Source organism: Medicago sativa, chromosome 2, assembly GCF_051527215.1.
Source record: "Medicago sativa cultivar Bolivia chromosome 2, Bolivia_mono, whole genome shotgun sequence".
NCBI classification, from domain to species: Eukaryota; Viridiplantae; Streptophyta; class Magnoliopsida; order Fabales; family Fabaceae; genus Medicago; species Medicago sativa.
Genome location: NC_140750.1, coordinates 73,388,970 through 73,415,289, shown reverse-complemented (window position 1 = coordinate 73,415,289; position 26,320 = coordinate 73,388,970). Strand labels below are relative to the sequence as shown.

General features: G+C 32.9%; 1 long non-coding RNA gene and 3 pseudogenes across 8 annotated transcripts; all 4 read right to left on the bottom strand.

Annotated features, from left to right (window-relative positions):
* Positions 1 to 272: 272 nt before the first annotated feature.
* LOC146950552 (phosphoenolpyruvate carboxylase 2-like) lies at positions 273 to 4,397 on the bottom strand (annotated as a pseudogene). Its single transcript, XR_015027595.1, has 9 exons — positions 4,184 to 4,397; positions 3,460 to 3,678; positions 2,636 to 2,718; positions 2,389 to 2,430; positions 2,198 to 2,302; positions 1,808 to 1,885; positions 1,102 to 1,523; positions 697 to 774; positions 273 to 391 (listed from the first exon to the last, which is right to left on the bottom strand). The product of XR_015027595.1 is annotated as a phosphoenolpyruvate carboxylase 2-like (transcript).
* Positions 4,398 to 6,418: 2,021 nt separating this feature from the next.
* On the bottom strand, positions 6,419 to 10,963 carry LOC146950551 (uncharacterized). Of its 6 annotated transcripts, XR_015027588.1 has the most exons (11): positions 10,654 to 10,963; positions 10,285 to 10,379; positions 9,862 to 9,933; positions 9,626 to 9,692; positions 9,336 to 9,443; positions 9,104 to 9,234; positions 8,961 to 8,999; positions 8,755 to 8,829; positions 7,762 to 7,878; positions 6,825 to 7,312; positions 6,419 to 6,729 (listed from the first exon to the last, which is right to left on the bottom strand). It is a non-coding gene; the product is annotated as an uncharacterized LOC146950551 (long non-coding RNA). The 6 variants fall into 6 exon arrangements; XR_015027593.1 differs by lacking the exon at positions 6,419 to 6,729 and having other exon boundaries at positions 6,915 to 7,312; positions 9,626 to 9,753; XR_015027591.1 differs by lacking the exon at positions 6,419 to 6,729 and having other exon boundaries at positions 6,915 to 7,312; positions 9,109 to 9,234.
* Positions 10,964 to 13,722: 2,759 nt separating this feature from the next.
* LOC146950550 (alpha-L-arabinofuranosidase 1 pseudogene) lies at positions 13,723 to 14,910 on the bottom strand (annotated as a pseudogene).
* Positions 14,911 to 16,400: 1,490 nt separating this feature from the next.
* LOC146950549 (alpha-L-arabinofuranosidase 1 pseudogene) lies at positions 16,401 to 18,672 on the bottom strand (annotated as a pseudogene). Its single transcript, XR_015027553.1, has one exon. The product of XR_015027553.1 is annotated as an alpha-L-arabinofuranosidase 1 pseudogene (transcript).
* Between the last annotated feature and the right edge of the window lie 7,648 nt (positions 18,673 to 26,320).

Genomic DNA, 26,320 nt, shown 5'->3' with positions numbered 1-26,320 from the left:
ATATGAATGAAAGGATATCAATGATGCAAGCACAAATTCGCCAGTTAAACAACAATAAGTAGAGGAGATATTAAATTAGTGCAACATGAAAGAGTACCCTTTTAAATTAAATTATCTAAGTGCGAGTATAAGATTTTGACCATTCTTTATAAGACCTTCATTAGGATTGATGTTGACACTGAAAAGGATAAAAAATTTAGGTATCAATAAATACTCAATAGATTAGCATTCCATTTACTCATTGCGTTTAAGAAATTGAAAGATACTTACTCTGTCATGTAACACAAATAATCTGACTTATCCCAAGTCTGACTGAGCTGCTCCAAAAGTCCATTTGCTGTCCAGGAACCACCTTCACCGGAGAAGGCAGGTTGAGATGCAACTATCTTTTCTACAATAACAATACTATCATTCCTTTTTTTTTTGAAGAAGCCAATACTATCATTCCTAATTGTATCTCGTCTAGTATTAGCACTCCTCTAGCACAACATTCCGATCTCCGCTACATTGATTTACCTTCGTGTTGATTTTTATGGCTAACACTTCATCTCATACAACATTGCCAATGATATCAAACAAAGCGCATGAAGAAATATAAGTTTCAAAGTAAAAAGAGTGTCTCATATTGCAAAGACGGAATTAAACATATTATTGTCATAATATTGTGTTCCAACAAAATGATGGAAATGCTGATACCTTTTTCAGATTCAAAATGCTTCTAAAGTGCAATAGCCCCGTTTGGGTGAAGAACTACCATCCTTGTAATATCAATTACTGCATACAAAAAGCATACATGAAGTAAGAAAACCATTTTCCTTAAGACCAGAGAAGTTTACTGATTAAGAAGCAGGCATACTATAAAACAAATTTGATCCAATGGTTTTACAGAGATAACAGCACAACACAAGAAATAAAATTCAGAAACTTCAACTGACCAGGAAATATAAATTCTCCCAAATAGTCTCACAAATGTTTATGTTAGTAGATAACCTCAAATAAATCAATCCAAACATGCCTCTAGACAATAAATGCGACAACAATGGACTACCATAACACAACTAAGTTATGACAGAAAGTTATTAACAAATATAATGGACAAACCTTCCATGTTTTTGCAGCAAAGATCGACGAATCGACTGAGTAGGATGAGCAATTATGACCAAATCAACAGTTTGATTCTTCAAAACATCAAAGACTTCAAGAGGAGTCTTCTTGAGTTCAGTCACAAGCCTCTTGAATGTCTCTTCAATATCTAACTCAGTTATGGCAGAATTTTCATCAGCAAAATCACCTTTCTTCGGCAACTTAATCCTTCTTCTATATGCAATTTGAACTTCTTCAGCCAAATTTGCCAAATTAAGCATGAGAAAATGATTTGGATATAACAATAGAATCTCCAGCATCAAGACCAGTCAGCATATTCCCAAGTTCCTCCAATTTCTCTGGCCTATGCTCCCCTTCATACTCTGCTGATATAGCTCATAACAATCTTGAACTTATCAACCATCAAATTCCCAAAACTCCTAGCCACAAGTACATAAATCAAATATCAACTATTTTCAAGGTCAATTTTGAAAATTATATTATCAAATATCAACCATTTTTTCATAGATAAAATATTGAAGTGACTCAATCAATATTAATTCTACTGCTTGGGCTGAGAATTACAATGCATGCATCTGTTTTTAACTTTCTTCTATACAGGATTACATGAAAGAATGCATTATAAAAAACCCTTTTTAAAATTCCAGCCACAAACCAAAACAAAACAAAAAAATACATAAATAAAAACATGCAAAGATGATACCTTCAACAATCTATCCATCACAACTCATCCTTCATGAATAGAGATTTCCCACCAGCAGCTTCTCCTATCACTTTACTTCTGCAGATAAAAACCAAAATCAAAAACATCAAACCTAAAGCTGAATCAAAGTATGCACATATACAGAAATATTTCAGAATATTGAAACCAAGACTAAAGCAACATCCTCTATTAGACCACATATCAAATTTTACCAGATTAGATACAAAGGAAAATGGTTGATATTAGACTGTAACAGAGACTACCATTCAGCACCATTCAGATCAAATTCAACCATGTCCCTATGTATCTTCTTAAACAGACATTTTTCTTAAATCTTTCACAGAAACCATCAAACAGAAATGATTTATCATCACTTGTACAAAAATTTACCTCCAATTCTTCTTGTTTCTTCCTCCAATTGCAAACCCAACCCCCATACTTTCAATTAAGCTTTCTTTGAATAAGGAGACACACAAGCATCAACTTTAATTAACCCTTCATTAAGAAATTGAAATTGGGGCTGAAAAGGGTTAGGGTTTGGATGAGTAAGAAAAGAGAGGAAAATGATAGAATAAGCTTACCTTAATTTCCTTTGCTTTTAATGCAAATCAGTGCAGATCGGACTGTTTTTAAGGATTCACAAAAGGAAAAATAACTAAACATGAACAAAATCTTGAGCGCAAATAACCTTAACAGAAAACATTTTGTCAAAATAAAAAAAAAAGTAACAGGGAACATATCATTAGGAAATATTTAGATATTACATGCATATAATTATAAAATAACATGATCCATAACATATCAAATCTTAGATAAATATTTCAGAACCTTTTTATTCACTATGTTGGCATGCTTCTTATGTTTCCTTTATCAACTGCTGCAATAAAAGAAGCTTGCAGTTCTAGAGGAACCTGAACATATAATTCACTCAATTAGTAGAAGCAATATATGTGAAACATAAAAAAAAAAAAAAAAAAAAAAAAAAAAAAAAAAGAGTTAATCATCTGTCATTCAAAGCCACAAAGACATAAATTGAAGTTATAATTTTTTGTAAATTTTTCTATACATGACCAATACTCACATGAAGACAATGAATTTGGTCCCATATCCAAATTCAAAGTAATCAATTTCAGAAAAATCTAACACTAAAACTGATCTGTAGAAACCAATTCCAGCACAACAGTCCATAAAACCTATGATTGAATCATTCATATGAAATCAAACATTTCTGATTATTTTACTGTATGCAGCCAGCTTATAACTGCAACTTATGCAACTGGTCCCGTCTAAAAATTCAAAATCAATAAATTATTAAAAATCCTGCACTGAAGCTATTTTCTGCAGTAATTTTAAGAAAAACCTAGCTCATTTTTATAATCTCCTTTTTCATATACAATAAGAATCACTTCACCATAAAACCCATTCAATCAAATTATTCCAGTGGCCACATCAATAAACCTTTCAATCATGCTATCATTCACACAAAATCAATTTAGTAAAAATACACAAACAAATCAACGCAATAACTTCAATTCTTAAAATCAAACATGCATAATGAACAGTTTACTTTTCATCAATCAATTTCATGTCTCATAACCCCTAAATTAGTTGATTTAGATTATGCATGAGGGATGAGGGAAAGGGAAACCCACCTTTAATTCTTTATGGTGATGGCAGCAAGCTCTGGTGCTCTTGTTTCCTTAAGTTCCTAGCTTCCATCTCCAATTACTCAGTCTTAAAGAACCCCTAATTTTTCTTTAGTTACTTCTTCTTTCTCAAAACCCTAATTCCATTTCTTCTACTCTTCTCCCTCTGCCTCACTCTCGACCTCAGACCCCTCTTACCCAAACTTAACATTCTTCTCACAAATCCTTCACAAATTTTCAATCAAACCCACATGCAAGATTAGAATTAGATTCAACACTCAAACCAGAGAATATTACATTGATGAATTTAAGCATAATCACTTATACAATGAAAAAAGAAGCATAATCATGAATTCATGTTTTGGGACATATATTACTTTACTGTTTATTACTCAATTTCATAAAACCATAAAAATTCCCTTTTCCCTCAAATGAAAACCTAACTCTAAATTCATCAAATTTCTACATGCATGAGGGAAAGGAAACCAAAAACAACAAAAACAAAAACATAATCACACCAAAAACAGAATCAACAACAAAAAAAACCCAGAATCACCAAAACACAAAAGCTAAAACAAAAATAAAACAGATTACACACAAAATTCATTCTATCTGAGACATGCATGTCATTAGATTGCTGAAAAACTAAATAAATTAATCAACCCCAGAAATTAACTTTGATGAAGAAGAAAATGAAAATGAAAAACAAAAGAAGAAGGGTTGTTACTACCTTTGATGAAGCAGAAATGAAAACGGAAGAAGGAAGAAGAAGGAAGAACATGAGTTTTAGGGAGAGAAATCGTTTCTCTCTTTCTCTCATCCCCTTTCTTTCTCTACTTCCCGACCCTCTCTCTCTTTTCCCCTTTTTTCTGTTTTTTTTTTTTCTCTTTACACATATATATAGGGCAAGCAAGGCAAATAATTATTTTACCAAAATACCCCCAATAAGGGCAAAATGGTAATTGGCACAGACATTCATTTTCCTATCTAGTCTATAGATGAATACCTTGTGTGTCTCTCCTGAGGCTACATGTGTCGCGCTCTAGTGTAAAAAAATTGAAGACTGCAAATTGTCTAATTTGGCAACAAAAAAAAGAGGTATTTCGATTGATCTCAATTCCTTTTCTTTTATCAGTCAAAACTAGTTACAAACCCGTGCTTCGCACGGGGTTCAATAACGTTTTTGACAAAATATTATATTGAAAGGAAAGATTGCGAAATGACAGATAATTATAAATCATAATACAATATTTAGAGTACTCTTGCATTACGGATTACAAAATTAAATCTTCAAAATGGCTTGATCACGAGTAACAAATGAAAACATATTTAGTTAGCGGTAGAAACAATTTTCTAGTAATAATTGATATCTATCTATAAACCAATGAAAACCCTATTACCAAAGCTACCTGATTTATATCATTTTGACTTTCAGCTTCAACGTATATAAATCCTTTCATATGATCTACAGTAATGGCAGATATTAACTGCAATTTAGTATACAGTTCTTTCAGGTGAACAAACTTCTGCATCAGACAGATAGCTGAAATTCTCTCTACCTGATTTATATCATTTTGTGTTTTAGCTTCAACGTATATAAATCTTTTCACATGATCTACAGGAAAGGCTAGGGATGTCAATGGATACCCATGAGTACGGATAATATGATACCTGTCCCCGCCCTGTTGGATAAATATGATACCCGTGCCCGCCCCGTATCCTCGTGGGTGCCCACTATACGGGTACCCGTGGGTATTGAGGTATCCATGGGTACCCATGAAGTTTTGAATTTATTTATTTTTTGGTACAAATAATAACTTTTTTTAATTACCAAAGAACTTCAACTTTTAAACATCCATACATAATCCATTCAAAATTTCATAATCCATAGAAAATTCATGATTCTTATATAATCTATATGTTTTATGATGTGAATGAAGTGGAAACGGCGAACTTAATAAGATGAATTAAAAAATTTAAAATAAAAATAGGTTATTATTGAGGATTTTTAGGTGGGCGGTAAAATTTTCTTCAATAAGGTAACAACTTTAAGTAATAAAATACGATATATAAAGATATTTTAGTAATTTGAGGAAATGTTGGTTGTAAGCAGGCATGATCAGGGAATTAAGGGAAGGAATTTCATTCATAATTGGAATATAAAATTACAATAGTATTTCTCACTAAAGTGTTTTTCCATACCAAAATGGCAACAAAATATAAACCCATTACAAAATTGTACATGTACAACAGAAATTCAAGATAAAACCCAACAAATGTTTGATTCTAAAAAATATAGTCAATTTCTCTTTTAGTATTCATAAAAAAGTAAAATATAGTTTTAGTCCATACTGAATTTTTTTTTTTTAATTGTGAATAAACTTTTAAGTCTTTTAATATTTTTTACACACTTATTTAAAATATTATAAAAATTTCCTCCATAATAAATTACTTCAAAATTTCGTTTGCAGGTCCATTATTTTATGGAATTAGGCCTTCTTTAAATTGAGATTATTTCGAGCTTATGGAAAATAGCTTATGTTAATAAATAATTTTTTTTAATTTATATGCTCTCGCTTATTACGGATAAAAGGAAGATCAAATAAAATGTTCATAATGATGGTTTAGTAGACATTGAAATTTTTATACAAGTGAGTACTCCTTTTTTAAGGGATTCACTAATAATAACTTTCAAGAATAAACTTATTATCCACAAAATATATACTACATAATGCAAAATAATAAAATAGAATTAACTTGAATCAATTAGCATTAAACCCTTATTTTCCGCATATAAAATTGAGTCGTGACATTTTCTAATAAATAGGGCCAAAATAATCTTCAAAGATTTTCTTATAATAAGGATAGAGATAATACAACACAAGAATACTAAGATCAAGAAAATGTGAATGTATTGCATGGAGACTCCCTTGCAAAGCAAATGCTTATTATGCACAATTAGATATTAATCAAAAAAATGAAAAGCCATTTAACATGAAACTTTAAAACGTCAGAATATACACAAGCTTGAACTTGGAATGATGCGCGGAAGTGATAATGAAAGCTTGTGAAAAGTAAATATAAAGCCGCACTTTAATTTAAAACCATTATAAGCTTGAGGGAGTACTCTCTCTGTAGCAAATATGCTAAACTTCATGCGTAAGAAACAACTAAGATCTACTTAACTAAGTGGAAACTATTTGGTGAGAATCCTTGTTCTGCCATCGATTCCAGAACGTCGACAGTGCATAACGGCGTAAAACAAATCCAACCCATCTAGCATGTTCAACATAAAATTTCCTGGCAGCTTCAGAATCAAATTCCATGCCCACATATGGCTGTTAAAACAAATCAAACTCCATCAAATATACCTATACTCTCTTCTAGACACCTATGATCTGCCTCATTGCCCTAGTCTGAATCCACTACCACAGAATCTATAAACTTCTGCACAAATTGTATCATCAGGATATATATTATTACATTTTTGAATAGTCATGGACTTTGATTTGTAAATATTCAGTTTCAGAATTCAGAGATGCATACATACTCAATCCACCAAAAACTACTAATAGCCTATATGTATAAGATTGTACAGTCCTCAAAAACTATAATAGTGCCAAAGCAAGATTAAGAGGCAACTAAAGATTACACAAACTGCCACAAATTCAAGAATGTAAGATTTGAATGAATATATAAAAGAAATGATAATAACCTAAGCCTATTAACCCAAGTAAACAAACCAATTATACTTAGAAATCAAACATGAACACTTAAACAATAATAATAGCAACAATAAGCCATGTTTTGACAACTCCATCCTCTTCCTCTTCTTAGTTACCATCTTTTGAACTCAAACCTGCAATTTTTGTCGGGCAGCATCACATGTTAATTAGATTAGTATCGTACTCTTATTAAAAGTATACAAAGTTGCTTTTGCATATAGAATACAAAAAGCTAAATCACAAAAAGAAAATCAGCTATAATGAAACTAATAATAGTAGTTAACAAAAAACACGAAAACATACAAAAACAACTTAAGATAGCTCAAACTAAATGACAGAGCCAAGAAATCATGTAGAAATAAATTTCTAGCAAACTACATCAAAACTTAAAGAAAGGTCAAGAAAAATTATGACCATTAAAATTAATGTCAAAGAAAGGTCAAGGAAAAAAACATTTCTTTGTTCTGCAACTCCATTGCTTCTTTGGTAGTTCAACACCATTGCTATCACACCATAAACCAATCAGACTCTTCAAAACGTAGTTAGGAGTAAGGGGTGAATATCTAATGTACAATAAAATTACCTATTCTTGAAATTCCTCTGATATCTCAAGTTTGTTGTATGAAATATCACTCAATGCAGCTTCAATTTTTTCGGTAATTTGTTGGAACTTATCTGCGGTATCATTCCTCCGCAAAGCCTGTGGCATGTAAAGCAACAATTAGATTAAAATTAGCAGTCTTAATTGACTAAGATACATGTTTGGTAAACAAAACCGAACCAGAAAGCATATAGCATCTGAAGATGTTAATATCTCACTCTTTTAGACATATTTAGACATATTTATCCACATTAAAATATTCAGCTAGTGCACTGTCAACGTATGAAAGGAAAAAACTTGCACAGGACAGGCCTGATTTCAGGAATACACTTTTTTTCTTTTCGAAATTAAACTTTAGGCATCCGTTCTATTCAGTTCATAGGTTTTCCTATTCAGTTCATAGGAATACACTTTGCAGATTAGAGAAAAGAAAAACTGATAACCACATTGGTCATGCATGAAGAAAAGTAATACTACAGAGTGCCTTTAGATTCAATGATTCAATGAAAGTCAAGCAGGAGCTTTCATAATTTCTGAGTTTCAAAATCGTTGTCATATGTTTGATATATACGACATGAACACACACTTCAAATTCAGGAAACAACACAAACTTAAGTGTTGCTTGCCCGAATCGCCGCAACTTACAGAATATTGAAAAGGGAATTAAAATGCACAAATAGTGGAATAACAGTATATTATTTCTATAATTGAAAGATAACAGCAAAAGGATGAATATCCTAACGCCCACGGAGCAAAGCTCCTTCAAAGAAAGAGAACACTCTTTCTTTGCCTAATGGTCCTCGCAATAATCTTGTATTCCCATTACAACTTACCCACCTCACTTAAGCATTGTCAATGAACTGAATTGATGAGTTTTCTAATCCTTTTCATTTAATACATCATCATCAACTGAACAGAGTCTATATAGAGTTAATAAAATAAAACATCATGATTAATGCATAAAATAAAACTTACACCTAATGAGTACCATGCTCTCTATAGCAAGTGTTATTGCAACTTGACCATATCCTACGAAAAATTATTGTGTTGCTGCAAAGAGAGAACATAGAAACAATGGCATAAAATGAATCATATCCTATTGCAAGTGTTAAGACATGCATATTAACAAAAAATTAACCATTGAATAATCAATAAATCTGAGATTTAAGAAGAGGACTGACCCATCGAACATGTCCAAAGGCATCAAATCGCGCTATCATCTTTGATACATAAGAAGTAAAAAAATCAGAAATTATTTTGTTAATGCAGAAACTTTAAAAACTAAAAGTCAGAGGAAAAATAATAACATAGGAATGAAACTAACCTCACCAATTGTTAGTAGATCAATTACATATAAGAGAAACTAACCTCCCTTCATTCTCATTCCTTTGAGCAATTTTACACATTGACATAACAAACAAAAGCAGTGTACTTCAGGATTTGCTGCAAAACATTCTATCAGCTTATTCAGATCAGACTCGGAGTAGCAACAATGCAAAACATTGACAAATAAGAGTATCATACATTTCTTCATAAAAAGAATAAGAGTATCATACCTGCAAAAATTTTCTCTTTTGTGACCAATGCCTAGGTACAGGTACAGTGTTACGATAAGATTTCAAAAACACCAGCAACTTAGGATCTGCTGCAGTAGCATCCCAAACCTGAAAATGAAATTATAGCGAAGAGAAGAGAAGCTACAAAGAATGCAAGTTTGGTAAAATCTCATCTTTAGCAAATGGGCTAGCTTCAAATCACAAATTACTAACATATATGAAAATTCAAATCAAAATAACATAAAAAAGGGTAACTTGGATTGAAGTTTGAGAAAATTAAGAGTGATTACCATTATAAGACATCAACAGTTCAGTCATTGATGGAGGTCTGAGCTTTTCCAGAAGCATCTAGCAATTCTGACACAAATCAACAGTGATGCATGATGCCAAATTTAGTTTTCAGTTCCTAACTAAATCACTGTGAAAGTGAGAGTGGTGATGGAGGTCTCAGTGAATTATATGTAGAAAAACTATAATGAAGAAAAACTAAAACACTAAAACAACACATGAAAAAGTAGAAATTAACCCTTTTTTTCCTCTGTTGACTGCTTGCCATCATATCAGAAGCTGCTTGTCCATCCTCAAATCCATTGTCCATCTAAATTTTCAATAAAAGGGTGTGTGTAAATAACAAATAAGTAATGGATTCAAAACATTAGATTTCAAAATTAATCAATGTACAAAATACATATTTTTCAGTAATCATTCTAAACCAAAAAAATCAAAAGATACTTCTAAACCCATTATTTCTATCTCAGACTAAACCCATTATTTCTTCTCTCTCAAATTTTTTCACTTCTTTGTGGTTGCAATTTTCACTTATGATATACAAACTACAATCACTAAACAACAACCCAAAATCCAAAATCAAAAGACCAGACCCTCAATTAAAATCAAAGATACAATTTTCTGAAGATATTTACATTAAATTAAATTAAATTTTTCTGACCATATTTCCTCCAAGAATAATCATCTGGTGGAATATCAACCATCTTCAAGCTAATTGCAGGAACCCTAACAACCCTCTTCAATCTCATTTTACTACTGCAATAACCCAATTCAGAAAATCAGAAAAATTAGACATGCAATCGAACATACAACAAATAAATTAAAAGGCACAAATTGACAAAAAAATATAAAATTGGGGTTTAGGGTTCGGTTGGGGAGGAAAAGGAAGAAAAGAAGTGAACACAAAATCAACAAAGCCAACAACTTCAACAAAACAAAACTTTAAACATGCATGATATCAGATTGATCAAAAGAAAACAAAGAAATTAAACCCTAACCAAAAAAAAATCTGTAAAAATAAAGAAATCACCTTGAATTAAAAATCTCAATCCTTTTTCTTTCTCTTCTTCTCAAACAAACCAATCCTCTTCTCTCTTCATTGTTCTTCCTTCTCTTCTCCCCGGTCCTTCTTTCTTCTTTCTTATGTCTTCTCTCTTCTCTCTTCTCTCTTCTTTCTTCTTTCTTCTGTCTTCTTTCCCCCTTCTCCCGTTCCCCCTTCTCTCGTTTCCTCTTCTTTTCTTTTCCATCCTCACCGGCGCCGCCCGATTTTCACGACGGAGGAGAATGGTTCTCCTCCCTTTCCCGTTCCCCCTTTCTTCTCCCGTTCCCGTTTCTCTCTCCCTTTTCTTTTTTTTTTCTTTTCACATATATATAGGCAGGGGAGTCCACTTAATTAATTTACCAAAATGCCCCCAATAAGGGCAAAATGGTAATTTGAACGGACATGTATTTTTATATTTAGTTTAGTAGATAGACACTCACGTCCATTCATTTAAGTGTTTAGGCCCAGTACCGGATATATACACATTATTTATTTTTACCAGTATAAAGACGGACATTTACATCATTACATGACTGTGTTATTGTTTTTATTGATCAAAATAATAGAAGATGAAAAATTGCATCCAATCCAATTACTTATAGAGTTAAGCTATTTGATCGTTAATAGGCATGGCAATGGGGCGGGGTGGGGACGGGTTTTACCTTCCCCATGCCCATACCTTATTCTCATATACTTACCTGTTACCCTACCCATACTCAACGGGGATGAAAAATCGAACCCCATCCCCGTCCCCAATGGATTTGGGGATCCCATCCCCATCCCCGTACCCGTAGTGAATTATTTTTTAATAAAAAAAAAGTTTTTTTTTTCCAACCCTAATGGCAATTTTGTAAAGCATTATGTTCCCTTTAACATTTCCTTAACATAATGATTTGGTTGCTCCTTTAAAAATCAAAGGCAGTTTTTATAACATGGGGATTATTAAACCAGATAACATAACATGATCTAGGGTTGTGTTTCTATTTATATAAAAAGGGGTAAAAAAATAATTTTTTACATTTGGGACGGGTATGGGTATGAGTTCGGGGTGGGTACATATAACCCCGTTGCCCGTCCCATACCCGTGTTTTGAAATCGGGGAAAACCCAAACCCATACCCAAACCCAGTCAAAGCGGGGAAAACCCGTCAAATCGAACTGGGTTTGGGCGGGTACCCATGGGGACATGTATTGTTGCCATGTCTAATCGTTAAGGAATGATATAAATTCTTGAAAAAAATATAAGATATGATAAAATATAGTAAAATAAAATTTAAGCGAAGGTTAAAATTAAAATAAAAAATATATATACCAAAATTTAGTATTTCTTTTATCCATAAAAGTATAGATATTTGAAAATTTTGATTATTTAATTAAAAATAATGATGTATATATAAGATAGTTTATATAAAGTGTAAAATTGAAAAGAAAAAAGTCCACACATGAAATTCATATTCTTTTATATACAAGTATATATCAAAACCTCTCCATTCTCTCTGGAAATCAACCCTACCAGTACCACTGCCCTCCTCTCCTTCATCCAAAACTTCCCCTTCTAGATGTAATCCCTGGTGCGATCGTGTCTCCCGACATTGCGACACCACCAACTTTTCTATACTTTCCTTATGAAGTTGTTAACAAAGCAAAATATTTCCTTAAAAAAATGTAAAGGATTACGCAGCATGTCACGTCATCCATTTTACACAATTAGATACCACAAAGGACTAAAAGAGAATAATCATATTACTATGAGAGTAAAATTTTAAAAAATAAAATAAAAATACAGAGGAAAACCAAGAACTCGTCCATATAGTAAGGGTTGAAAAGGCCTTTAACCCTTGACAATATTAAGGTGAGTAGTACTAACAATAACATGATTAACAACGGGTGGAAATGATTACGTGAATTTACTACAAAGAAAGAAAGAAGAAGAAAAAAATAATCATTCCACTATACTTGCTTTGTAGTGAATTTACTACAAAGAAAGAAAGAAGAAGAAAATATATACATTTCTTGAATCGAGATATATAAATGTTATAGGTTTGAGTCTCGATAGTACTCGTAAAGGATAGTAAATGTAGGGGTGGCAAAAAAATCCACACCCGTGGATATATGCGAATAAAATCCGTCACGGATACGGAGCAGATATCTTAATGAATATCTATGGATAAAATAGACAAATACTTTAATTACCCGCTAACTAATGGATAGGAATGCGGATTTAAAGGTATTCATACCGTGGATATCCATACTCGCTATTAAACCGAGTAAATTACATAAATAACCTTAATACCGCAAAAAAAAACTAAGTATTGTGAGTGTTATTAGTTATTACACGACTGTTCAAATATGCAATACGCTCCTTTAAAAGGAAGTGAAAGTGGTCGAAATTGTTGAAGCAAGAAGCTTTGTTTTTGTTGAATATTATGAGCTTTATTTATGCTTTTGTTATTTGTTAAATCAAAGAACTTTATTTTTATTAAATGTAAGGAACTTCATTTATGTTTTTGTTGAATCAATGATCTTTGTTGTTATTATAATGTATGAATATTATGTTTTGTTAAAAAGAAAAGAAAATACATGTGATGAACTTTTGTTTTTAAATTTCAGCTAAAAAAATTAACAAATTTTTTTATATTTTTTATAAATGTTATCCATGGATATCTATATAAATCTGCAGGTACATCAAAATTCGTGGATTAACCGCTAAACGGATATCCCCACGGATATGGATAGAGTACGGATTTCATATTTATCCAACGAAACGGACACATATATCACACTATTTACTATTTGCATCCATGATATCCATTTACATCCTAAGTAAATGTAAATCTTTTTTTTACTTGACAAAAGTAAATGTAAATCTTTTTGTATGTGCACTTTGATCCCTAAAGTCTTATCTTCCTTAGAATGGGGTAAATTTCGTTTATTTATATAATAAAAACATACATTTCTTCCATTCTTTAAAAAAAAAAATTAAAGCAACAATCTACCATTATTTTTATTTATTTACAACAAAACAAAACGATAAAAATACTAAATATACACCATAGCATTTCAAATTAATAGATCAATCGATGCAACTGAATAAGGAGGAAGTGCAACATTCATGTCCTTGCTTGCATTTGCAAGTGAAGTTCGTTGGGGCGAAATCTTCATTGGCTCTGCGAAGGAATTCTCATCCATTATGTTGGAAGATGTAAGCACTGCCATTGATGAACCAGATAGTTGCACATTTGTACTTAACCCATTTATTGAAATTCCTAAGTTCTGAGAGGCTTTTGCATAGTTTACCACCTTTACTCTTAGATAATTTTTCCCATCTTGAGAATTTTTATACTGAATTGCGGATGCAACAACTGAATAAGGAGAATTTTGGAGAGTTGAATTAAGCAAGAGTGCTCCACTAGATTCAACAAAGAAGGTTTGGATCCAATAACTTGGAGTTCCATAATTCTGATAAGAGTTGAAAACAATTGCATCTGGCCACCACGTCCACGTTTCCTTAGCTTCTTTGATCTTTGTTAGGTTCATGTTAATGTTCATTAAAAGGGGTGCATATGAAGCCATGATGACGACGTCGTTATTCCTCTCAATTCCAATAAGGAATGCAGCTTCAGCCACAGCTCCATAAAGACTTCCATGACCAGCATCTTCATGCCAAACAGCATACTCACTAACAAATGCCTTTGGATCGGATCTCAGTGCCTTATCGAACCTGGTATTCTTAGAAAACATGTCTGAAGAATTTGTATAGGCATGGTATTCGTAGATATCTGCCGGGTGTTTTAGTGGATGTTCAGAACCGTCACAATTTGAAATAGTTTGAATATCAGGATAAGTACGTTTTATAGCTTCGTAAAATTTCATGTAATTTCCTTCATAGTACTACATACCACAATCTTCATTTCCAATAGCAACAAATTTCAAATTAAATGGTTGAGGATGTCCCATGGAAGCCCTAAGAGAACCCCATTATGAATTGGCATGACCTCTAGCAAACTCAATACCATCTAGGGCTTCTTGCACCCATGGTCCAATGTTAGCAGTACTAATTTCGTCGTTGCGGCTAATACCGACATTAAACACCCATATAGGTAATGCACCAAGATCCTCTGCTAATTGGAGACCTAGCCTATATTAGGTGAATTAGGATAGATTTATTGTGTCAATTTTCTATATCCCTTATCTCTTTGTATTTCTTGTAGATTATAAACATATCATACACATACTTGATTTTCATTTTGACTACATTTTGGTATATACTTCATAATCACTTTTTTATTTTCATTTGAAGTTGTTAACAAAGCAAAAGTTATAAAGAGTCGCAATTCACACCCACCATCTCCAGCAAAATTTAGAGTCACAATTCACACCCCGCCCTCCAACCCTTTTGTGTCTAATATTTTTCATTCATGACTATTGTTGTGTCTTGTTGTTATTTTATGTGTGAGGAACGAGGGTAATGATCTAGACAAATGGGTTGTTATGGGCGAGGAGCATGGAACGGAAGTGGAGAAAGAAAGTATCATCTTGAGAGTTTTGAACCACAGTTGAGTGACCAAAATTAAAACAAACAAACCACTTGATCTACAACTTAATACATAAAATTATTACGACAGCACATATATATATATACACACACACACACATACATGTCCCCTCCATGGAATAAAAGCTGCCTCCGCCACTCATTAAGTGTAATGATATGGTGATGATCGAGGTTTAGTTATGTTATACATTAGTGACGAAAATCGTAGTGGTCTCATTATTAATGTATGGGGTGGATAAGATTGTAAAGGGAAATTCTTAATACTTCTTTTGGTGTTAACCCTTCGGTTTCTGGGGGAATGGGACTTGATAATCTGGAGCTAGACCGTGAGGTAACTATAACTTGACCAATAATTTTCTACCTAAGAATCGAAATTAGGTTTCCTTGAATGATTCATCCTTTGGTGGAGCTCAATAACCACTCGAGTCCAATCACTTGGTTAGAGAAATCTAAAAATAAATAGCATTCAGATGTGTGGCTACATAATTATGATGTAATGATTAAGATAAGTGGCCCAAGTGGGAGATTGTTGAACTTTTTGTTTTTTTGGTATAATTATATCTCAATTTCCTTATGTGATCAAATATCTTTATAATAATTATATTAGTCATTTATCAATTTGGAGCTTGATTGATTAGTGATCGAATTAAGTAGTAATATTATTTACTTTCTGATTTGATAATTGATTATATATTTAATTAATTGATATGAGCTCAATACAAGTGTATGTCATGATGTCCAAAATTATTTCTTTTAAGATAGGTAGGATATTAAAATATGGTTGAAAATTTAGTCGAAAAAGAAACTATTATATTTGTCAGTTTGGTTTACATCTAAAAAACGATTTTTCCTATATATGTACAATATTATTTTCGGAGATTAACAAAATTCACAAAGATAATACAATATTTAAGTTATTTCCGAGTAATTAAAAAAAATATTGGTTAACTAATATGTAAAATTGATCGGTCATAGTCGAAATTAGAGTGGAAAAGGTAAAAAAAAAACTTTAGTTTGGTCTGATCACATGTAAAGGTGGTTTTTTGTTTTTCTTCAAATCTTTATAATAATTCAGTTTTAAATAATACATATAGTTATATAGTTGTTTTTGATTAGACGTACATAACAATACATATAGTTATATAGTTATTTCATTTTAAAGAAATGGAATGAATGTAATCTAACAAAATGTAATTAAGGCAACTTTATTGATCAAAGGTAAAATACATTGCAACATTTTTGTGTGAGGAGCATTAAATGTTAGAAGAAACATGAAACGCCACGTGTACTATTGCTCATAGAAGTAAGCTTTTGTATTATATAAAGATATACACCATAGCATTTCAAATTAATAGATCAATCGATGCAACTGAATAAGGAGGAAGTGCAACATTCATGTCCTTGCTTGCATTTGCAAGTGAACCTCGTTGGGGTGAAATCTTCAATGGCTCTGCGAAGGAATTCTCATCCATTATATTGGAGGATGTAAGCACTGCCATTGATGAACCAGATGGTTGCACATTTGTACTTAACCCATTTATTGAAATTTCTAAGTTTTGAGAGGCTTTTGCATAGTTTACCACCTTTACTCTTAGATAATTTTTCCCATCTTGAGAATCTTTATACTGAATTGCGGATGCAACGATTGAGTAAGGAGAATTTTGGAGAGTTGAATTAAGCAAGAGTGCCCCACTGGATTCAACAAAGAAGGTTTGAATCCAATAACTTGGAGTTCCATAATTCTGATAAGAGTTGAAAACAATTGCATCTGGCCACCATGTCCACGTTTCCTTAGCTTCTTTGATCTTTGTTAGGTTCATGTTAATGTTCATTAAAAGGGGTGCATATGAAGCCATGATGACGACGTCGCTATTCCTCTCAATTCCAATAAGGAATGCAGCTTCAGCCACAGCTCCATAAAGACTTCCATGACCAGCATCTTCCCTCCAAACAGCATACTCACTAACAAATGCCTTTGGACCGGATCTCGGTGCCTTATCAAACCTAGTATTCTTAGAAAACATGTCTGGAGAACTTGTATAGACATGGTATTCGTAGATATCTGCCGGGTGTTTTAGTGGATGTTCAGAACCGTCACAATTTGAGATAATTTGAATATCAGGATAAGTACGTTTTATAGCTTCGTAAAATTTCATGTAATTTCCTTCATAGTACTGAAGACCACAATCTTCATTTCCAATAGCAACAAATTTCAAATTAAATGGTTGAGGATGTCCCATGGAAGCCCTAATAGAACCCCATTGTGAATTGGCATGACCTCTAGCAAACTCAATACCATCTAGGGCTTCTTGCACCCATGGTCCAATGTTAGCAGTACTAATTTCGTCGCTGCGGCTAATACCGGCATTAAACACCCATATAGGTAATGCACCAAGATCCTCTGCTAGTTGGAGACCTTCAAAATAACCTAATCCATCATCACTCCAATAACTATAAACGTCGTTCCAGTGGCCAGATCTGTCTTCTCTTGGACCAACTGTTTCTTTCCACCTAAAAGCATATTTTAGACTGTTTCCTTCAACATAAGTACCACCCAAGAACCTTAAAAAATTTGGTTTCAAATCTGCCACCATTTTAAAAAGATCGCTACGAAAACCATGATCGTTATATGTATCCAACGGCATAGCTGACACTTGATCTAACCATATCACCCCTTTAGTTTTTGTTGTTATTTGTAAACTAGAATTATGATTCGTACCTTTAGCTTTAATAGTTCTCTCCATCTTACTCCATTTTGTAACATTAAGTCCGTCAGCCCTAATGCTTTTTGCACCCAAATTTACTCCATTATCACCAACAAATGAAACTTTTAAATCAATTGGACCAAGTGATTTAACATAAAACACAACCTTATACATTTTACCTTGCTCAATGTTCATGCCCCAATAACCAGGATTAGAGATACCCACACCTCTACGCGGACAAGATTTTCCTTGACAAAGAATATCCATGCGTAATGCGACTTTATTACGCTCAAAACTAGAGGACATATCAGTTGATACAGTAATGGAAGATTTATTCTGATCTCCAATAATTGTCCATGGATCTATTCTTTGTGAATCATTTAGGCCACGGAATCCTGCTTCGAAACCTTTATTTTTCACAAGTTCTGCCCATAATCCACCAGCTCCTGCATGATTAATCTCCTCATAAAATACTCCAAACAATGTGTCTGGAATATGCCTTCCAGCAGAACCTGCATCTATAACTAGTTTTGGTGTGATCTGGCTAGCATTAGCATTAGCATCAGCATGGCATTCAAAAATGACCAAACACACAATCAAAGAGAAAATAAAAGCACGAAAGGAACAAGAGAAATACATATTTTTCAAGGATGTATACAATTTCTGGTAGATTTGGCTTAAATGTAATGTGTATGATTTCAGTTTTTAATTTTTATCCATCTAAAACCTATTATCTCGGGTGTTTAGGACTTTCAATTCTTAATTATGGTTATTTTCTTACCTAGGTGTGTGTTTGATTGCACTTTTCTTGGCTTTTCTTTGGTTTAATATTGACTGTTTCATTTTCAATTTGTGGCTTATCTTGTGCTGATTGGCTGGCTAAATATGGGGCTGGCAACAACTACACTTTGAAGAAATGGACCTCTCCTCCTCCGCAATTAGATTCTATCTAGTTTTTAGGCACCGAGTTGCTTAGTCTTTTGTTTTTTTATTGCTTTCCTCATGATAAAAAAAGTGATTTTTATTTTATTATTTCAAAAACACAATTCTTATGTACATAGTAGTTCAATTAAAAAATAAAATATTTAAAAACAATGAATCGAACAAACAAAAAGACTTTTTTTAGGAAATTTGAAAATACACTTGAAATTATTTTAACAAGCCTACTCATTCTATAAAGATGTGCCGTAAATAGAAAGGTTATGAAAGATTACAAGAAAGATAAAATTAAACTAAAAAAACACCAAAAACACAAAATTCCAATATTAGTTCTCAATTCTTTTAGAGGTTAAATTAAACTAAAAAAACACCAAAAACTAAATACTCAAAAAGAGCCAACACCAAAACATATTAGAGGTTGGTAAGCTCTAATTATGAATGTCAAATGGAAAGCAATTTGTCTTTCCTTTATCAATGTTCGTAAAAGGCTAAGAGATTCCAATCATGTTTCGAGTATACCCAGTGGCGGATCTTGAGTTAATTTGTTGGGGGTGCCAAAATATTATGGAATATATATTAAATGGTTTCAAGTATTATCAATAGTTTATAAATGGCCAAGTGGTTTAAAATGTTTAAGAGGAGCATGGGGATGTGGGTTCAAAACCCCTTGAAAACGTTTTGTGGGTTCGAAACCCCTTGAAAATGTTTTTTTTTTCAATACATGTTTAAGAGGAGCAAGGGGATGTGGGTTCGAAACCCCTTGAAAATGTTTTGTGGGTTCGAAACCCCTTGAAAATGTTTTTTTTCAATACTTTTTCAATACATATGCAAAAGTAGAAGATTAAACGTGTTAAAAGAAGAGAAGTAGGTGTTGAACCGGTGACCTAGAGCAATTTACGGTACCCCCTTACCGCTGCAGTAGCTGAATTTTGCTTGCTACAATACACCCAATATAGTATATAAGGAAAATTTGGGGGATGTCATGGCACCTGCCTGCCCCCAAAGAGATCCGCCACTGAGTATACCCATATCAGAATCATAATCTCGAGTGCCCTAGATCATAATCACATTCTGTTATGATCCAAAATAACACATGAGGAAATACACTTGGCATAACATAATTGGTTGAGGTAAATGGCACTTGGCTAGTGATCCTAACCTTGAGTTGTGCATAAATAGTGAAAGGAGGATCAATAGTGGGCATAAAGAAAAATGATGAAAGTCTCTCCTCTCTCCCTTTGGTACTCTATGTAGAGTAATTTCTTCTTTCTTTTCCTTTCTCCTTCATGAACTAAGAACATCAATTTTAATTGAGTTCTAATCTATCAATTTTACTTCTTCATTCAGTAATTAATTAACAATTATCAATTTATTACACTCGCAAATTTAGAAACCCTTACACATTCTGATCTCAAGCAATCTCAAATACACTCAAGATTACACTATATCTTTTTATAAATCTTTAAGTGTAGTTTCAAGATCAGATTAACAATCTTGTGTTACCATAATCAAAAACAACTTCTAATATGTTTCTATGTAAGAGAACCACCAATCTTCATTGGTTTGTAAAGAAGGATTTTTTTTTTTTAAACAACATATATTGAAAAACGGAATCCTCTCTCAAGACAGGCGAGGAAAACCACTAGAGATACATGGTGCCGTCTATACGTGACATCACACCAGGAATACAAAACACACCCAAGTTGCTGCAAAACTACACAAACAATGTCTATATTGAAAAGGTGAAAAGTTTATAAACATTCTCAAGCACCATATTCAATAATCTCAGATGTTGTGATGACTGAACTAGGGACCACAATTTGCTGCGGTTAACAAATCACACAGTCATACGTCAGTGACTGTTCGATCAAGATCGGACGGCCATAATTTAAGTTCGGTATTTTAAGAAAAAATCAAATCTCTAATTTTTCTGGATTGTCTAATCTTGATCAGACTGCCACTAAAGTCATGATTGTGTAACTGTGTGAACAAAATGACCGCATGGAATCGTAATTCCCGAACTAGCCTATATTAGGTGAATTAGGATAGATTTATTGTGTCAATCTTCTATATCCCACATCTCTTTGTATTTCTTATAGATTATAAACATATCCAGGGTCGTTCCTGTGAAATTGGTGGCCCGATTCTCTTAGTAAAAATAGACCCCTAAAAATACAATTATGCCAAAAATTACAAGTGCAAAGTTAAACTGAATTAGAAGAACTGAAAGTATTTATGACATATAGACCTCAAAAATAAAAGAAAATATAACATCCCTGGAAGGAATAAAATATAACATCCCTGGAAGGAGTTGAACCACAGCCACCAAGGACAGCACTACCGAATTTAACCACTGGGTCGTTCCTTCTGTTTCATTAATTCTACAATGCTACATCTATATATTAATATTTTCATTGCATTATATAACCAAAAAAAAAAATGGGCCCCAAAATTGGGGAGGCCCAGCTCTATAGAGTTGTTTGCACCTCCCCAGGGCCGGCCCTGAACATATCATACACATACTTGATTTTCATTTTGGTGTATACTTCATAATCACTTTTTTATTTTCATTTGAAGTTGTTAACAAAGCAAAAGTTATAAAGAGTCGCAATTCACACCCACCACCTCCAGCAAAATTTAGAGACACAATTCACACCCCACCCTCCAACCCTTTTGTGTCTAATATTTTTCATTCATGACTATTGTTGTGTTTTGTTGTTATTTTATATGTGAGGAACGAGGGTAATGACCTAGACAAATGGGTTGTTATGGGCGAGGAGCATGGAACGGCAGTGGAGAAAGAAAGCATCATCTTGAGAGTTTTGAACCACAGTTGAGTGACCAAAATTGAAACAAACAAACCACTTGATCTACAACTTAATACATAAAATTATTACGAACATTACATAGATATACATGTCCCCTCCATGGAATAAAAGCTGGCTCCGCCACTCATTAAGTGTAATGATATGGTGATGATCGAGGTTTAGTTATGTTATAGTTAGTGACGACAATCGTAGTGGTCTCATTATTAATCTATGAGGTGGATAACATTGTAAAGGGAAATTCTTAAGACTTCTTTTGGTGCTAACCCTTCAATTTTTGGGGGAATGGGACTTGATAATCTGAAGCTAGGCTGTGAGGTAACTATAACTTGACCAATAATTTTCTACCTAAGAATCGAAATTGGGTTTTCCTGAACGATTTATCCTTTGGTGGAGCTCAATAATCACTCGAGTCCAATCACTTGGTTAGGAAAATCTAAAATTAAATAGCATTCGGATGCGTAGCTACATAATTATGATGTAATGATTAAGATAACTGGCCCAAGTGGGAGATGTTTTATCTTGGTTTTCGGTGTCAAACATTGATTACGTTTGAACCTTTTTAACCTTTGATATCTTATTTTTTCTTGGGAAGGGAAAAAATAAGCAAAACCCTTGAGAATCGAGGTCCGGGAGTTGTTTTCGCTACGGGAAGGTGTTAGGCACCCATAACGACTATAGTAACCTATAGGAACCGTCTTTACTTTCTACGCGCGCGCTTTATTTTTAAATGCTATTTGAAAGTGACATTTACACCTATGAGTTTTCTAAGTGAAGAATTGGAGGGAGAAGAAAGTGTTTGAATTTTTGTTTTATTTGAATTGAAGGAATATTGTTTCCTTGCCTACGTACCCTTTTAAGGGATCAAATCCACCATAGTTCTCTTCCAAAAAATGTTTTTTGTTTTTGTTGGTTGATTTTAAGTTTGAAAATTGGAATTTTGAAGAATGAGAGAGAGAGGCCTCAAGGGCATAAGATTGTGAAATTGTGAGGTTTGATTAGTGATTTTGGAAAAGAAGTCAAGTATGATTAATTTTCATTGAAATTTGATTAAGAAAAATAAAGAGAAAATGCAAAGGAGTTTTGACTCCTGTATTTTTTGGAAAAGGTTTTCAAGTGATGTTGTTCAAGTTTTTTTTGGAAAATTGATTTTTCTAAGTGTAAATCCTAAGCATTCATCTAAACATGCAATCCTAAACATACATCTAAACATGCATAACCTAAGCATACATCTAAAGTATCTATGTGAGGTGTGTGCTAGTGTCGGTGCTTGTGTCGGTGTACATCATTAGAGTCCATTGTCCATTACATCACTGGACTAGATACATGCTATGGTCTTGCAAGAATTTAAGAGCATAAAGTAAAATACAAGAATTCCTAGGTATTACATTCTAATTTTTGCATGAACTTTAAAGTGCAAGAAATTAAAGTGAAGAGGAAGAATGGAGTATGAGATGCTTATGGGATGCATGAAACATGAAGTAAAGTGGTTAGTAATAATAGGCATAGAATGAAAATTATAAGCAAGAGAATCACTAAAAAACTTGACAAAAGTCAACAAAACTATTAACATAAAAGTAACAAAATATATCTAAAATCTATCATAATATCCAAAACAAGCATATGATCTATGACTCTCATATCATTGACAATTTTCAAAAGGTTTTACTTCAGCCATATCATGAGAATCATAAAGAGATATCAAGCCAAGAATCATGACATATTCATAGACATATTTTCCACTTCATTTTCACAAGCAAAATCCACATAACTTGTAACACAAGAAACTAACAAATCTTATTTACAAACAGTAAGAAAGAGACACAAATCAGAGGCAAACATATCACAAAGTCCATGCACCAAGATTCAACATCATATACTCAAGTCTTAATATCAAAAACATGATAAAATTTCACAAAAAATTTAACAAAACAAGTGAAAATATTGACAAGAAACATCACTTACATTTTTTTACCATTTTTATTGTGTAAAAACACCACAAAACATGTATGAAATTTTCTAGAACCTTTAAAGGATTTTTAGACTCAAAAAATATACAAAAACTCACAAATTTTAACAAGGATAGTAAACAAATTAGCAAGAAATACTACATATATTTTCCTCAGATTTTGACATGTAAAAATATCACAAAAATGTCAAGAAAACTGTCAAGAACATGTAAGAAAATTTTTAGGAATTTTTTAAAGGTTTTTAGGCAAAGCAGGGGTGTAAACATCAAGATTCAGTGTTAAAACAGCAAGAATATATGCAATAACGAAATCCAGTACAGCAATAGGCCCAAACCCACGCCCACATGGATCTTGGATCACAGGGAAGATTCTAGAGCGTAGGATTGATCCAAGAATGCTAACCCTAGATCTAACGGCAGAGATGTTGGTCCAGAGGTGAACCAGACTGGTTCAAACGAACCGGTATGGTTCAATACACCTATATAAACACAAGGGACCGGTCTATTCTCATTTCCCTCACTCGTTTCTCTCTCTAGGTTAAACCTTAGAGAGAGAAGCTCTCTCCTCTCACCTTATGATCTTCATCTTCCTCCTTTCTCCGACGTGGTGGCCAGTGGTGGCGCCACCGCGTCGGAGTTTCAATCTACTCCGATTCAAAAACCAAATACATATTCTTCAAGCTCTTTCTTTCCTCTTTATGATTTCAAAACTATTTTCTTGAAACAAGGCTTAGATCGGAGTAGATCTATGATTAAACTCTTCGTTTTTTAGGTTTTTAAAACTTTCGAAACTTCTTGAACTGAAACCCTAATCTACACTATTTTTCCACTGATTATGATTACGAGCTTGAATTCATAAAATAAACGGTGAATCTTTGAAGATTTATGTTCTTAGGGTTTCGTTTCAAACTTTTTGAATCTTTCACCAACTTTTCGAACGAACAAGTCTTAGGACTTGTTGATCTACTTCGTTTCACCGTTTATTTGTATTCACAAGTCTTCGATGATGATTTAAAACGAAAAGACGAGAAGATTTCATGAGTTTACCTGGAGATTCAAGTGAGAAGACGAAGAAAATCTTCGTGAATCCTCTCTGATGTTTCTGGTAGATGATTTGTTGTTGCGAACTGAAAAACGAACCGGTGAACTTCCTCTTCTTCTTCTCTGATTCGAATCTTTTCGATCCTTCTTCTTCTCTTCCCAAAAAATCCTTCGTGATCGCGCTCGCGCTTGAATTGCGAAGGTACAAATTCGATGATGAAGGTTCTTGATGAATCTCTGAGAATTTTGTGTAAATTCGAATTGATTTCGTACAATAATTGCTGAATTAAGCTTCGTGTTGATGAAATTGATATGAATTTGTGATGAATTTGAGGTTCTGGAAACGGTTAGGGTTTCGGTTATGAATGTTCTTGAAGTTTTTCTGGAATTTTTGTGTTTGATCTTTGATGATCAGAGAGAGAAATTGGAAACGTGTTTTTGGTGAGTTGGCAAAGAATGAATGAGTCTTTGTGTAATTGGTGATGTGGCTGTATTTATAGGCTGCCATGTGTGATTTTGGACCAATGTGGGACTGCCACGTAATCTTGGACTGATGACTTGGACAAAAGGACCATTCTGCAATTATGAAAATTAAAAGGACCAACCTGCAAAATAAAAAAAAGACTGAAAATAAAACTGGACAAAATATGGGCTGTTCTGCAATTTTACCACACTAAAGGACTAAACAGCAATTTTAACAATTTTGAGGGACTAAAATGAAATTTAAAAAGAAATTAAAAATAAAATTGGTTAAAATATGGCAAATTGACAAAAACGTAAAGTGAAACAAAATAAAAAACACAAAATGGACTAAAACGAACCAATTACTTAAATGAGGTACTTCAAAGTAACCTCTCTCTGCCAAAATTTCGTGTGAAATGACCAAAATGCCCCTAGGGACTAAACTGACTCAAAATGACTCAGATGCAATTTTAAAATGATTTTTAACAAGGAATTTAAACAAAAATTTATACAAGCACATTGAAAAGACCCAGAGACAATTTTTAGAAATTAAACAGAGTTTTAACACATGAAAAGACTAAAATGCCCCTAGGGGCTAAACTGACTCAAAATGACTTCAAATGCAATTTTTTAAAATGGATTTTGACATGGAATTGAAATAAAGACTTATTCAAACCATTTGAAAAGACTCAAACAATTTTCAAGGACTAAAATGAGCTTGGATGTAGGAAATGACTAAAATACCCTTTTTCATGAATTTTGCAAATAACATTGAAATAATATGCATAGAAAGATGCACTGATCAGAGACACATCAAATGACTTGAAATGCAAGAAAAGAAGAATTGAGCTAGTATTTTTAGGTCCAAAATTAGGGTATAACAGGAGATTGATGAACTTTTTGTTTTTTTGGTATAATTATATCTCAGTTTCCTTATGTGATCAAATATCTTTATAATAATTATATTAGTCATTTATCAATTTGGAGTCTTGATGGATTAGTGATCGAATTTAGTAGTAATATTAAAATTTGATAATTGATTATATATTTAATTAATTGAAATGAGCTCAATACGAGTGTATGTCATGATGACCCATTTCATAAAAATGGAAACCCTAATTGACCATCACATTATATATAGGCTATCCCAATATAACGAA